This window comes from Hemitrygon akajei, chromosome 12 (assembly GCF_048418815.1).
Source record: "Hemitrygon akajei chromosome 12, sHemAka1.3, whole genome shotgun sequence".
Taxonomy (NCBI): Eukaryota; Metazoa; Chordata; class Chondrichthyes; order Myliobatiformes; family Dasyatidae; genus Hemitrygon; species Hemitrygon akajei.
In genome coordinates, this window is record NC_133135.1 from 78836579 (window position 1) to 78851961 (window position 15383).

Below are 15383 nucleotides of genomic sequence, written 5' to 3' on the forward strand. Positions count from 1 at the left end.
AGATAATTGATATGTTGAATTAAAAATGTTAACGCTGATTCTGTTAGAAGTAATGACGGTTGATAAAGTTTATGTTTTTTGTTATTTAAAGAGTTGCGGATAGTTTGTGTTGAAGTGTATTTAAAGCCAGTCGATGGCGTAGGTAGATTCTGACTGTATGTTGCACTTTAATGTAATATAGTTGTTGTAGTTTTACTTTTGCAAGTATTTATGATGTAAATGTGATGTCAAGAATGAAACAAATACTGTATATATTTTGTATAGTTTTATAAACAGTTTTCACCATACTTTAATGTGGAAGAGTGAACAGTAAACAGTTAATCTTACTGGGACCGCCTCATTGACTGGTTTATGCTTGGTGTTTAGTTCAGAGTTCTTTTACACCTGTGTGAGAACACTACAAAAACCGTTTCAAAGGTAATTTCGTGTCTCTGGTGTTTTTCCTCAACTGAGCAGGTTAGTAATTTCAGGTTGACAGCGGGATGAAGTGCTGCCGCTTTCCACAATGGTTTTCCCCCTTTCTAGCGGCTGGAGCCGTCTGTGAACCAGGCATTCAGCTTCTCGTCGGGATCGAGGGAATCGAAGGGTTGACCCCAACACGCTGGGGAGGGTCGCATCTTGGGAATGCCCGGGGCAGGGTCCTGGGACTGGGGGAAAGCCATGACTTGTTCATGGAGGCGGCTGACCCCTTCAGGATGGGTTCAGCCCGGTCCATAATATACCGCTTCCACTTGACAATGGAGGACCTCTGGGCACGGCCCTCTTTGTGGGTGGAATCGGGGGACTTGACCCATAGCATTATGGGGAGATGGGTGCAAAGGATGACAGGGTCGGTGCCTGTTTGGTGTTCCGTGGTGAGGAGCGCCAGATAACAGGCTAGTAGCTGGTGCTCGAAGGGGCTGTAGTGCGCTGCCGCTTCAGGTAGGGACTTAGTCCAGAAGCCGAGGGGGACTCTGCGCCCGTGCGTCTTCTGTCAGAGGCTCCACTCGGCAACCGTCTCGCTGGCTGACACCTGTAACTCAAAGGGCAGACCTGCCTGGCGGGGAGAAAGTGGCATTGCTTGTTCCACAGCCTGTTTAGCTGTATCAAAAGCAGCCTGTTGCTCCTGTCCCCATAGAAATGTGGATTTTTTTCCTGGGGATCCTATAGAGTGGCCAAAGAAGCATGGTCAAGTGGGGTATATGCTGTTGCCAATAGCCCAGGAGCCCCACAAATCTCTGTGTGTCCGTTTTATTAGAGAGGACAGCAAAATTTAAAATTTTATTTGTAGCACCATCAGGGATGTTTCTATGGCCAGAGTTCCATTGTATTCCCAGAAAGAGCACATTTTGGCTGTGGCCCTGTACCTTCTCCATAATTGCCCAGCCTCGTCCCCTGAGGGATTCAATTAGCATGTGAAGGGCTTCTGAGGCTACATCCACACAACGGCGGATAAATCCGTAACCGAAGCTTTTTCTCTTCGTTTTTACCCTCCGTCCACACTAAAATGGTGTTTTCGTCCCCCGAAACTAGAGCTTTTCAGAAATGCTTTCCAAGGTGGATATCTTTGAAAACGCTGCTTGCGCAGATCAGTGTGGACAGGGTAACCGGAGACGTTTGAAAATACTATCAGAGGGCAGCATGCTATTTCATTGTTTTCTTGAACGCAACCTAACAATTTCAGAACAGATGGCAACGAGACTGAAGCCAGAAGAGTTAGAAATGTACTCACCAAATACTTTGACCTGTAACTTACTGAATAGATAAGTATACTCACTTTGCCGTTTTCTGTCCTTGCTCGTATGAAAGTGGTTTACCTATTTATGCAAGTACTTCTCTGACAATAGATGTGTAACAGCCGAATGTAACATTGTATGAAAATACAAGATAACACTGATGCAGACATGTTTTATACATTTAACAAGGTGGTTTATTAATGCAACAGAGTTAGTCAGTTTTTCAATGTTCGCCGTCACTCGGGTCAATCTGTCGGTGAACTCCCTGTCGGTTGCCTCCATAAGCTCCAGTATTTGTTTTATTTTACTTTTAAGTTCTCCTGCATGAGAGCCAACAGCTGTCCGTTGTTTAAGTTTTTCCAGTCTGTAACTACACAAACGCGCACTTTTACGGCAAGATTCGACACCAAACATGTCGCTTGTTTTCGGTAGATATGTCCTGCACATGCCCAGTAGGAGGAGATTCGCCGAAATCTCCGTTTCACTGTGGACAGAGATATTTTCAAAAATGCATAGTGTGGACGCCTATCGTTTTTACGCGAAACCGGCGTTTTCAAAATTATCCGGTCTAGTGTGGATGTAACCTGAGACAATGGTCTCAGACGGGCATCAACGTAATGGGCGATTGACCCCTCGGAGGGAAGCTGGATGCGGTGTAAATCACGGGAGATGAGGCCATGGCAGATAGTGGGGCTGTGGACATAGCCTTGGGGTCGGCGACGAAAGGTGTATTGTCTGCCATCCCAAGTAAATGCAAATTGGTCCTGGCTATCCTGATGCAGGGGGATAGAGAAAAATGCATTAGCAAGGTCAACGACCGCATACCAGGGTTTATATGGACATCCTGAGATGTCCTCAATGAGGGTGACAGTGTCGGGTACAGCGGTGGCGAGGGGGGGCGGGTGCAACCTTGTTTAAGTACCTGTAATCAACGGTCATCCACCAGGAGCCGTTCTTTTTGCGGACGGGCCAAACGGGGCTGTTGATAGGGGAGGCTGTGGGTCGAATAACTCCCTCCCGTAGCAGGGCTTGAATGGAGTCCGTGATTTCTCGGTGTCCTCCTGGTACTCTGTACTGATGGTTGCAGATGACCTTGGAGGGAGGGGGGACAAAAATGGGCTCCCACTTAGCCGCCCCAACGACAGTAGTGACTCGCGCAATGCCGAAGGTGAACTTGCCCCTGTTTGTTTGAAGGGACTGTCCCTTTAAAACATTGATCCTGAGGATACATTCCGGGGAGGAGGCAATAAGGACTTGTACAGGTCGGGGTGGGGGGGCGAATGGTTGCCTATGGCTAGGCAAAGTGTGACCTCTCTGGTGGGCAAAAGGGAGCCCCCCCAACCCCTCAATTTGCATGTCGTTGCCCCTCCATGCGGCAGGATTGCCTGGGATGATGGTGTGCTGGGTACCTGTATCTACGAGTGCCATCCACCTCTGCGTGTTTCCCTTTCCCCAGTGTACTACGACAGGTATATGAGGCCTGAGGTCCCCCGCGCGGGAGAGGGCCAGAGAGCAAATGCGCCGGGGGCCCTGGCCTTCATCCTATGGGAGGGGGGAAAGGGTCTGCCACCCCTGTGGTGAGGCACCTTGGTGGTGGAGGTGGGACATTTCCTGTCTCAGAAACTATGAGTTCTGCCTTGAGAGCAGGCGAGGCAGTTTCAGGTAAGGGAGGTGCAGAGGGTGGGTTGGTGTGGGCATGGTCTGGCCAGGCGGTTTGGGGGCTGGGGGCACCCACTGCGTCGGGCTTGGTGGCGGGGCGGATGGTGGTCTTTTTGTAGCTAGTTTTGCCCCTGCAATGCTCCTTCCACAGGGCACATAGGTTGGGGTGGAGATGCCATCTTTGCTGTCACGGTCCACCCCTGCACGCAGCAGGTCTGTGTACAGCTGTCTGAGTGTAAAGCGGGGAGGGATAGTGTTTGGAGCCCTTGCCTCGGTCTCGCGGACCTGGGCGGGTGCACCCCTCCGCATATATTCCAGTCCCTCTAGGAAGGTGATGGCCTCCCCTACAGTCCTACCGCTGACTGATGCCATGAGGGGCAGGATGACTGACTTCAGGTCGGGGCGTGCGGTAGTGACCAAGTATCCCGCTAGGGCACCGGTCACTCGTGTGTTTTCAAGGAAGTTGCGGTCGCAGGCACCTTGATAGATGCCGTTGACCAGTGCCCATTCCCTGATAACCCAGGTGCCCTCACCGACCGTACCCCATTGCGGCCGCCCGTGTAGATCCCACTCCAGAAGTGTGGGATAGCGAGCTCATACCGCGGTCACTACCCGATCCCACAGGGTTGTGCCGTCGCGGATTTCTGCTTGTGGCGCCCGCAGCGCATTGTTTATGCTCTGCTGGTCAGAGAGGCTTCCCAGGGTGCTTGCCTCCTGATGGGAGAGGCTGAGGTTGGGCCCCCCCTTCGTCCCACAGCCGGAGCAGCCAGGCCGCGAGGTGCTCCCCAGTCGTTGGCGGTACCGATTCGCCAGTTGGGTCAGCTCCTTGGGGAAGAAGTCCCGGGTCGCCGTGGTCTCGGAGTGACCAGGGGTAGGTCTGGGCAGGTCCCCCCATCCCCTTCCTCCCTGTGGTGAATCTGGGACCGCGTGGGGATGGGTTGGGCATGTTGGAGCCCGGGTGAGAAGGGGGAAGGGTGGTTGTGGGACCTAGACCCCTCGGGCTCCCCCTCCCTGTCGCTATCCAGCCAGATGTCCCCATCCCCCAGCCATGCGTCCAGCTTGTCGCCACACTGGACCAAGGCTCGAATCTTTAGTGGGTCCGGCTGCCAGCCAGACCGACGGGCTACCCGCGCCTGCTGCAGTTGTGTGAGCCTGCAGGCGGCCTCAGTTCCCCCGACCTCGAGCTCCTTGGCTCGGGTCTGGGCAGCTTGCGCTGCCTCTCACAGCGTGTAGCAGTTGTGTGAGCCTGCAGGCGGCCTCAGTTCCCCCGACCTCGAGCTCCTTGGCTCGGCTCTGGGCAGCTTGCGCTGCCTCTCACAGCGTGTAGCAGTTGTGTGAGCCTGCAGGCGGTCTCAGTTCCCCTGATCCCGAGCTCCTTGGCTCGGGTCTGGGCAGCTTGCGCTGCCTCTCACAGCGTGTAGCAGTTGTGTGAGCCTGCAGGCGGCCTCAGTTCCCCTGATCCCGAGCTCCTTGGCTTGGCTCTGGGCAGCTTGCGTTGCCTCTCACAGCGTGCAGCAGTTGTGTGAGCCTGCAGGCGGCCTCAGTTCCCCTGACCTCGAGCTCTTTGGCTCGGGTCTGGGCAGCTTGCGCTGCCTCCCGCAGCGTGCAGCAGTTGTGTGAGCCTGCAGGCGGCCTCAGTTCCCCTGATCCCGAGCTCCTTGGCTCGGGTCTGGGTAGCTTGCGCTGCCTCTCACAGCGTGTAGCAGATGTGTGAGCCTGCAGGCGGCCTCAGTTCCCCTGACCCCGAGCTCTTTGGCTCGGGTCTGGGCAGCTTGCGCTGCCTCTCACAGCGTGTAGCAGCACTGCAGGAGCTCTTCGAGCTCCTTGTCCTTCTGACCACATCAGTGCTGAATGTGGTCGCTAATCCTGACCTGGCGTCTCAGCAGGGACGCAAACAACCAGAAGGCACCCCTTTGACTCCCCCTGGCTTCGGGGAACCCTGATTCCTTAAGGAGGGAGATCACGTGGTGGCCCAGCTTCTTGCCACGGGGGTCTAACTGCTCAGACCAGTCCACTGGTATCCCGTGGTCTGCCAGCATGCTGGCCGGACTCTCAAACCACTCCCTTTCATCAGTCCACCCGGGGATCTTATTCTGGGTGCCTGCACTGGCTTTTCTCCCCTTGTTCCAGAACATTCTTCCCTGTGCTCTGTGTCCAGCCAAGGCCTATGAGACCCTGCTCGCAGTGCCAAATGTTGTGATGAAATGAGAAAGGTTCTTTGAGTCTCAAGGCAAGAGCTCTGGACACACAGTTTTAACAATAAGGAGTTTATTTACAAGGGGAGAAAAAGCTTGGGAACAACACAAGCAGCTACAGTATTCGTACAAACGCGCTTAGAATAGAGGAGCGTGGGAAAAGTCGGGTCTGCAGTACAATACACGGGAAAACGGTGTGGGAACAGAGTACAGGTACACATACAAGCAGGGGAAAAGTAACTACAATACTTGCCCCCCCCTTTGGCTATGGGCAAGCACGGCTCTTTGCTAGAGGGACAACAATAAACGCTCCCACAACCCTATTCAATGCACACCTTACCTGGAGTGAAGCAGGGTGGTCCCTCGAGGATGGCAAAGGAGAGCGAGCCAAGCACATGTAGCACCCTTTATTGGTCAGGGGGCCAACGGTTTGGTGCTAGACAGGTTAATCCAATTAAAGTGGCCAGTGGTTAAGTGTGCATTGAGTAGTTGGGAGGGGCAAAATGTTGACTGGCAGGTGGTGTGACCTCCGACCAGGTGAGGGCAGTGCTGTCACGAGACAGGCACAGCTCTCTGGTTACAGCGCGCACACACGCACGCACGCACACCCACCCACCCCTGTCCCGGCCTAGGCCCTGAATCAGAAAACCACCAGGTGAGCCGTTGGGCCGAAGCATTTCACCTGCAGAAATTGGCCTGAAATTAATGCTTTGCTAGAGAAAGGGCAAGTGCATCTGGACAGTGAAAACAAGAAGGGGAAACTAATGTCAGACACAAGCACCCGAAAGCAGTGAATCAAATGTTGATTCACTTTTATTTTTGCTGTCCCAATGTTCTGAGTTACAGAGGTAACCTTTTGAGTGCCACGTAGGCACATCATTGCATGAAGGGGTCAAAGGAAAGCAGACTATACTGTTGCATTTACAGGGACAGCACAGCTAGGCAAATAAAGTGTAAGGATTACAATAAGGTAGTTTAGGTGTGATGATATTGGGTTTGCTGCCCGTGAAATTCTGAACTCGAAGATCTGAAGCCTTATACAATATAGCTAGCTACAGGTATGCTCACTAAAGAGATGTTATACTGTAGCCACCTACATTTCAAAGGCTTGATCATTCCCCTGTTGGAGCTCCATGGCATGTTTAGCTGCCAAAACCCACTCTTTAAGCATAGGGATTCCCCTTCCTCCCACTAAGGAGAATGCACTTCCAGCTGTTTAAGTAGTTTAAATACAGTTCATTTATTTTTAGTGATACGTTTTTAAATTTAGGTAAATCTCTTAAAACATTTAAAACTCACAGAGGACTTGCATGCAGGTCGGTGACCAGTGGTGTGCCTCAGGGATCTGTTCTGGGACCCTTACCTTTCGTGATTTTTATAAATGACCTGGATGAGGAAGTGGAGGGATGGGTTAGTAAATTTGCTGATGACACAAAGGTTGGAGGTGTTGTGGATGGTGGGGAGGGCTGTCAGAGGTTACAGCGGGACATCGATAGGATGCAAAACTGGGCTGAGAAGTGGCAGGTGGAGTTCAACCCAGATAAGTGTGAGGTGGTTCATTTTGGTAGGTCAAATATGATGGCAGAATATAGTATTAATCGTAAGACTCTTGGTAGTGTAGAAGATCAGAGGAATCTTAGAGCCTTAGGATGCTAACGCTCCATAGGACGCTCAAAGCAGCTGCACAGGTTGACTCTGTGGTTAAGAAGGTGTACGGTGTATTGGCCTTCATCAATCGTGGAATTGAATTTAGCAGCCGAGAGGTAATGTTGCAGCTATATAGGACCCTGATCGGATCCCACTTGGAGTACTGTGCTCAGTTCTGGTCGCATCACTAGAGGAAGGAAGTGGAACCATAGAAAGGGTGCAGAGGAGATTTACCAGTATGTTGCCTTATGAGAATAGGTTGAGTGTACTTGGCCTTTTCTCCTTGGAGCGACAGAGGATGAGAGGTGACCCGAAAGAGGTGTATAAGATGATGAGAGGCATTAATCGTGTGAATAGTCAGAGGCTTTTTCCCAGGGCTGAAATGGTTGCCACAAGAGGACACAGGTTTAAGGTGCTGGGGAGTAGGTACAGAGGAGATGTCAGGGGTAAGTTTTTTACGCAGTGTGGTGAGTGCGTGGAATGGGCTGCTGGCAACGGTGGTGGAGGTGGATACGTTAGGGTCTTTTAGGAGACTTTTGGATAGGTACATGGAGCTTAGAAAAATAGAGGGCTATGGGTAAGCCTAATAATTTCTAAGGTAGGGACATGTTCGGCACAACTTTGTGGGCCAAAGGGCCTGTATTGTGCTGTAGGTTTTTTATGTTTCTATTGTTATGTGTGAAGCCAAGCAGAGCTGCAGAACGGATGCTGCTAATAAGAGAGAGATAAGGGAGAGCCATTCAAAATGCTAATGAGAGAGAGATAACGAGAGAGAGACACTTAGTTCAGTATTTTGGCGTCTGCACTGATACTGCCACGGACATTTGCTTTGAACCTGAACTGTTCGTTAACACTCCTGCTGAGACAACATGAAATAGTGAAGTTTGATGGACAGGTGATACCCCATCAGGGGTGGATAAAATAGCAGGTTTGCTAAGACACAGGCAGACACGCCACGAGACCCTGGAGAGAGCATTGTGCCCCCACAAGTTGGTGGGAGTTTGGAGGTCCGATTCGCGGGAATCGGCCAGAGGCTCACAGGGTGTAAAGGTACAACCGGTGGGGACCTGTTGTGTGTCCACCCTTGGCTGGGTGACAGGTTCACCATGGAAGAATGGTCGCATCTGGAACGGAGGAGTCACAGTCGGTGACCACAATGGGACAAGAAGACAACGGAAGGTTTGCCTGAAATTTCAGCTGTATCTCTCACTCTCTTTCTCTCTCCAACGGTGGCACAACAACTACCTCAAACTACACTAAACTGAACTGAACTCTGCTTCACCTGAAGACTGATCATTTACCCCTGGACTTCGATAGAGCTTGGCTGATTCCTATTCCCATATTTCTGTGTATATGTGTATGTTATCATTGCTAGCCGGTTACATTTATATCCTTGCATTTAGTGTACTGTATTACTTAATTTACTAATAAACTTCATTAGTTTCTAGTAATTACAGACTCCAACGAGTGTTCCATCTCGGCTGGTTTGACAACCCAGTTATGGGGTACGTAACATAAGTGGGGGCTCTGTCCGGGATTTTGAACGCCAAAATTGGGACTGGGTGAATTGATTGGGTTAAATTCCCGTATCTGATTTGGTCATGGGAAAAAAAAACAAAAAAAGACAAAAAGGACAAACAGCAGAAATGGAGATTGAGGAATTTCTAAAGATACCAACCTTGGAGGCATTAGAGGATGCAAAGAAATCAGACTTGGTGAATGTTGCAAAACGGTTGAATCTTTTGAAAGGGAAGCAGGCAATGAGGAGATCGGAGATACAAAGAACCATCGCTGAGTATTTTGTATCTAAGGATGTGTTTCCTGGAGGTGGTGTCTGAGAGCAAACCTGGTGAGGCTGCGATTCAGCTGCAGATGGAAAAATTAAGGCTCGAGCATGAGTTACGAGTAAAGGAGCTAGAAAGGGAGGAAAGAGAAAAGCAGCTAGAAAGGGAGGAGAGAGAGAGAGGGAGCGAGAAAGGGATTTTGAGCTGGAGAAGTGAAAGATAATGCGAGAGGGGGGCCGAATGCCGGACCAAGGTGGAGGATTCAAGGCGACCCAGGAGGTTAAGTTGGTTCCCCCATTTGAGGAGCCCGATGTTGATCGGTACTTTCTACATTTCGAAAATGTCGCTGTAAGTCAGGACTGGCCGAGGGTTAAGTGGGCTGTTTTACTCCAGAGTGTGCTTAAGGGGAAGGCTCAGCAGGCTTACTCAGCGTTGTCAGCAGAAGATGCAAAGAAGTATGATATGGTAAAAGAGGCTACACTCAGGATCTATCAGTTGGTCCCGGAGGCATACCGGCAAAGGTTCCGGAAGGTGAGGAAGCAGTGGGACCGCACGTATTTACAGTTTGCCTGTGAGATGCAAATGTATTGTGAGTGTTGGTGCGCCTCGAAAGGGGTCACTGGGGATTATAACAAACTGCTACAGCTACTGCTGATTGAGCAGTTTAAAGTTTGAGTCCCTGATGGTATGCGGACCTATCTAGATGAGAAAGATGCAGAAACCTTAGCCGCGACTGCTAAGTTAGCAGATGAGTACGCGTTAACACACAAAGCAAAGTTTACCTCGAGTAAGAGCTACCAGAAGGGTAGTAGAGAGGGCAGAGAAGGTAAGCTGGGGACCAGTGAGAAGGGTAAGGAAGACAGGAAACAGTCTGGTAGGAGGTCTCCTAGTTTTGTGTGCTTTAATTGCGGGAAAGCCGGTCATATTGCGTCTAGGTGCTTTGCTCTGAAGAAGGAGACAGGGAAAGGAAAGGTGACCGTGCGCTGTGTTAAGCCGATTGAAATGCCGTTAAAAGAGGAGGAGCTAAACCGAGTTCAGGAGGGATGTGAGAAATTCCTTTCAACCGGGTTGGTATCTGTGAAGGACGGGTCACCCCCAGTGCCAGTAAGAATCTGGAGAGACACTGGGGCTTTTCAGTCCATAATCCTAAGCAGAGTGTTGGAATTCAATAGCGAGACAGATACTGGTGACGTGAACGTGATAGAAGGGGTTGGAAAAGGGACCGAGGCCGTACCATTACATAAAGTATTTGTGACGTGTGCTTTGGTTTCCGGACCAGTCACAATAGGGGTACGGCCTGCACTCCCGATACCCGATGTAGATGTCTTGCTCAGGAACGACGTGGCAAGTGGGGATGTGTACCCAGCAGTGAAGCTGACTAGCAAGCCTGCCAGGACTGAGGACCCGCCCATAGTTTCTGAAGTAAATCCCGCCTGCGCAGTAACTTGAAGCCTGGCCAGAAAAGCAGCAGAGACAGGCGCCAGTTTAAATGAGTCCTGCGTTGATTTAGCTGAGACGTTTTTACCAGCCCTGTACCAAGAGGGGTTAGAGGGTGGTAAAACGGAGAATAGTGGAGCTAAGGAAATTAAGAGAGACGAGGCAAATTTAGGGTTGTCAAGGAACGAGATTTTGAGCCCTGCCCATAAGCTACCCCTAGGTGGACATTTTGGAGTGAGGAAGGAATTTATGGAGGCACGGAGCCAAGATGAGAAACAGATGTGGCAGCTAGAAGGTCCGGGGTTGGACACATGATCTATCTAGCTTGACAGAGCTGTTTGCAGTTGAAGAATTTAAGTGTGTTCCCAATGATGTGAGGGCAGTCCTAGATAAAAAGGATGCTGCTACCTTGAGGGAGTCTGCTGGGTTAGCAGACGAGGTTGTCTTAACCTGCAAGGTTGAGTTTACTCCGGAGGGGAGTTGCCCAGAGAGTACCTGGGAGGATCAGGGGAACTTGGAATTTGAAAGGGGGACTGGGATTGAAAGCCTAGGAGAGGCAGATGTGTGTGTGTGTGCCCAAAGAGTACCTGGGAGGATCAGGGGAACTTAAAATTTGAAAGGGGGACTGGGATTGAAAGCCTAGGAGAGGCAGATGTCCCGTTGGCCTGTGTGCAGGTTGAGGAAGTACCTGTGGATGCACAGGGTACTGAACCTAGTGTTGAAGCTCAGGAAAAGTCTGAGGGGTCTGACTTAGTTGAAAAGGAATGCAGTCCTTTTGGGTCAGATGAACTTGGTTCAGTGAAGAAAGGGTTAACCCTGGCACCAGTAGAAAGTGAGGATTCTGTCACTTGTGTTAAAAGTTAGTGATGAGATGAAAGCTGGTGAGATGGATATTATTGAAGATATTTTGGGAAAAAGTGTTACTGGACTTCTGAATAAAATAAATTTAAAGTCGGGTTTGTTTCCAGGACTGTTGATCAGAGTGAAGGGACCGTTAACTAAACAATGGTTTGTTAACAAGATGCCTGCTAGTCAATTACAGTTTATTTTTTAAAATAAAGATAAACGACGTGGTGATGTTGTTCAAGTATGTGATTTGGAGAGGAAAAACATGAAGAGTTGTTTTGACCCAGAGAGACCATCTGCTAGTGTCATTAAGGAAACTAATCAAATTAAAGACCCTGAAGATAAAATTAATAACTTGCTTGAAATTAATGAGTTGTTTGAAAGTTCAGCAAATGGGCTTAGTCTGGACAACATTGGTGATAAGCTAACACCTGTGAAGGGGGTCTCTGAAAGCCGTATCCAAGCTGATAAGCCAGCTGACCACGCAAGGGTTAAATGTTCTGTTTCAGAGTGGGAAAAAGGCCAAGAGTGAGCAAACATCATTTTTGGAATAACAGGATCTGATTTTGCAGGAATTTGACTTTTTTTTGTTTGTAACAAATCATGTGAAAGATAAAAGCATCATGGAAGATTGACTGTTTGAATTAGGTTTAAAAGTAAACTGGAGATTAGAGTTTGCATACACTTCTGTAATGTACCACATTATAATCACACATGTATTGGTTCACACTTTGTAATATACACCTAAGCTAAGAATTAACTCCACTGTAGGAAAAGAATTACTGTCACTTATTCGGGTGTTACAACATTTTGAGGTTTATATTTGTCCGGCACGGAAGCCACTGATAGTTTACACGGATCACAATCCATTAGTGTTTTTGACCACCATGAAGGATAAAAACAAACGCTTGTTAAGTTGGAGTCTGATATTACAGGAATTTGATATAAAGATAAAACATGTAAGAGGAAATGAAAATGTCATTGCTGATTGTCTATCCAGGTGTTAAATTTAAAGTTCTCTGTATTAGCCAAATAGCTGATGACTACCTGTATATTAGAGTGTTTTTTGTAATGTGCATTCATGTCCCTAATTTTTACCCCCCGGAAAAATTCTTTTAAGGGTGGGGGTGTTATGTGTGAAGCCAAGCAGAGCTGCAGAACGGATGCTGCTAATAAGACAGAGATAAGGGAGAGCCATTCAAAATGCTAATGAGAGAGAGCTAACGAGAGAGAGACACTTAATTCAGTATTTTGGCGTCTGCACTGATACTGCCACGGACATTTGCTTTGAACCTGAACTGTTCGTTAACACTCCTGCTGAGACATCAGGAAGTGGTGAAGTTTGATGGACAGGTGATACCCCATCAGGGGTGGATAAAATAGCGAGTTTGCTAAGACACAGGCAGACACGCCACGAGACCCTGGAGAGAGCATTGTGCCCCCACAAGTTGGTGGGAGTTTGGAGGACCGATTCGCGGGAATCAGCCAGAGGCTCGCAGGGTGTAAAGGTACGACCGGTGGGAACCTGTTGTGTGTCCACCCTTGGCTGGGTGACGGGTTCACCATGGAAGAATGGTCGCATCTGGAACGGAGGGGTCACAGTCGGTGACCACAATGGGACAAGAAGACAACGGAAGGTTTGCCTGAAATTTCAGCTGTATCTCTCACTCTCTTTCTCTCTCCAATGGTACCACAACAACTACCTCAAACTACACTAAACTGAACTGAACTCTGCTTCACCTGAAGACTGATCATTTACCCCTGGACTTCGATAGAGCTTGGCTGATTCCTATTCCCATATTTCTGTGTATATGTGTATGTTATCATTGCTAACCTGTTATATTTATATCCTTGCATTTAGTGTACTGTATTACTTAATTTACTAATAAACATTACTAGTTTCTAGTAATTACAGACTCCAATGAGTGTTCCATTTCTGCTGGTTTGACAACCTAGTTATGGGGTACGTAATACTATCTTATAAAAGATTTCCACATCACAAACATAGAGGATTTCTAAACCACAGATACAATTCCTTTAAGCTAAAAAGACATACCAAATTGCTGAAGAAAGAGTCGCCTGAATCAGAAATAGAAGGCAAAGAAATGGATTCTAGTCACCTCCTCTTTCTTTCATTCTTCTTGTTGTACTGTAAACATTCCTAACAAGCCTGACTGCTCTCTAACATCTATACTGTTTCTCTGCCACTTGGTAACTTCACACCAAAGCTTCTGGTGACAGAGACCCCAAACACCTACAATTAACGCTGTGAGGACTTACACCGAGTTCACAAATCTCCCAACTATTGATAGATCAGTTATTTCATGTGCTAAGTGATAGTATCAGTCTGGTCTGCAAGCTCCCTTGAACTAAATAAGTTGGACAGTGTTGTCTGGTTTGATACAGGCCACTTAACATAACCCCATTGTCTTACATTATGACATCATGACTATTATGTCATTCACTCTGTGGTTTCAGTAGGGACTTTAATGGGCTAGAGGGGTGAGGTGAAGGAAAGCGTAACAATAATATTGAAAGATTAAATAAGTTAGTTGGTAAGTAAAATATTGAAATAGAAGATGTGGTTTTGAGTTCAGAGTCAACAGTCAAAAAGTACCACTTGAGTGGGCAGAAGAAATTGCCCTAACTAACAGTAAACAGAGGACCATAGTAAATGTTTGTTGATCAGACCCAAGGAAGGTGAATATTGGCATTCACATGATACTGGACCATTGATTCTCCCCCCGTCTCCATCTATATTAATTACCTGACCTGGAGGTGCAAGCAAACATTTTTAAATTTGCAGATTACACAATACTTGCCAATAGTGTGAAAGTAAAATGAATATTGTTCATAAACACAAGTGATTCTGCAGATGCTGGAAATCCAGAACAACACAATGTAAAAAATGCTAAAAGATTTCAGCAGGTCTGGCAGCATCTACGGAGAGAAATAAAGAGTGAACATTTTGGAACAATGGCCTTCATCAGGACTGGAAAGGAAGAGGTAGAAGTGAGCACAGGAGGGTGGGTGGAGGGGATGGAGTACAAGCTGGATGGTGACAGATGAGGGGGATGAAGTGAGAAGCTGGGCGGTGATAGGTAGAAAGCAAAGAGGTGAAGGAGAAATAATCTGTTAGGAGAATGGACCTTGCGAGAAAGAGGAGGGCGTACCAGAGAGAGGTGACTGCCAGGTGAGAAGTAAAGATGGGGTAAGAGGGAGCCACAATGAGGAATGGAAAAGGGAGAGAGGTGGGATAGATATTACTGGAAGCTGGAGAAATCAATTTCATGCTGTCAGGTTGGAGGTTACCCAAATGGAATATGAGGTGTGCGATCTCAACCTGAGAACAGCCTCGTTATGGCAGCAGTGGAGGGCATATGGACCATGGATGTGAATGGAATAAACACGGTTGTCCACCAGGAAATCCTTGTTGCTACACATTTCAGATATAGGCATCGTGGCTCCTAATGAATGGATAAGACCAATGATGGCTAGAGTTGGCTTCTCCAGATGAGGTGGAAAGGCATTCTTAAAAAGAAGGGCATGGTTTCTGTTAACTTTGATGACAAATAAAATTCAGAAATGGGAAAGCAAAACTGTATCCTGTTGCAAAAATAACAGCATCAATATCTTCCACAGTGTCATCTTCAAAGATGGCTGCTGATTCAGTGAACTGCTTCACATTAGGTTAAGCAAGAACGCGTCCAGATAAAATGCAATTTGGCAAATTGTCATTAGCTGTTGGATGTTGGCTGTAGAAACTGAAAAAAAGAGATAACGTCCACTCTCCATTGACTTGAGAATATTAATATTTCAGAATTAACAGATGATTGATGAAATAAACCATTTTACAAAGCACTCTCATACAGCACTGGAGAATAAACATTTTGGCAGTGAGTGCAAATTCAAATGCAGCATTGATCTGGTGAAGGAGAAAAACTAAATAAAAACATTTCAATTGATAACAATGTACACAAGATCATATCAGTGTTTGATAAAGAAAATGCATTGCAGTTCTGTTTAATCAGTTGAATGGAATCAAAATGAGAGATGGTGCTTGAATGCACAGCAGTGAATTAGACAGGGAAGAGAAATAA

General features: G+C 47.8%; 1 protein-coding gene and 1 pseudogene across 3 annotated transcripts in view; one reads left to right on the plus strand and one right to left on the minus strand.

The window, feature by feature from the left end:
- The window catches only part of LOC140736636 (flavin-containing monooxygenase 3-like), a 42592-nt pseudogene extending 27618 nt beyond the window's left edge, over positions 1 to 14974 (minus strand).
- Positions 1 to 15383, plus strand: part of LOC140737248 (flavin-containing monooxygenase 5-like) — a 114079-nt gene that overhangs the window by 29031 nt on the left and 69665 nt on the right. The gene's annotated exons all lie outside the window — the stretch shown is intronic.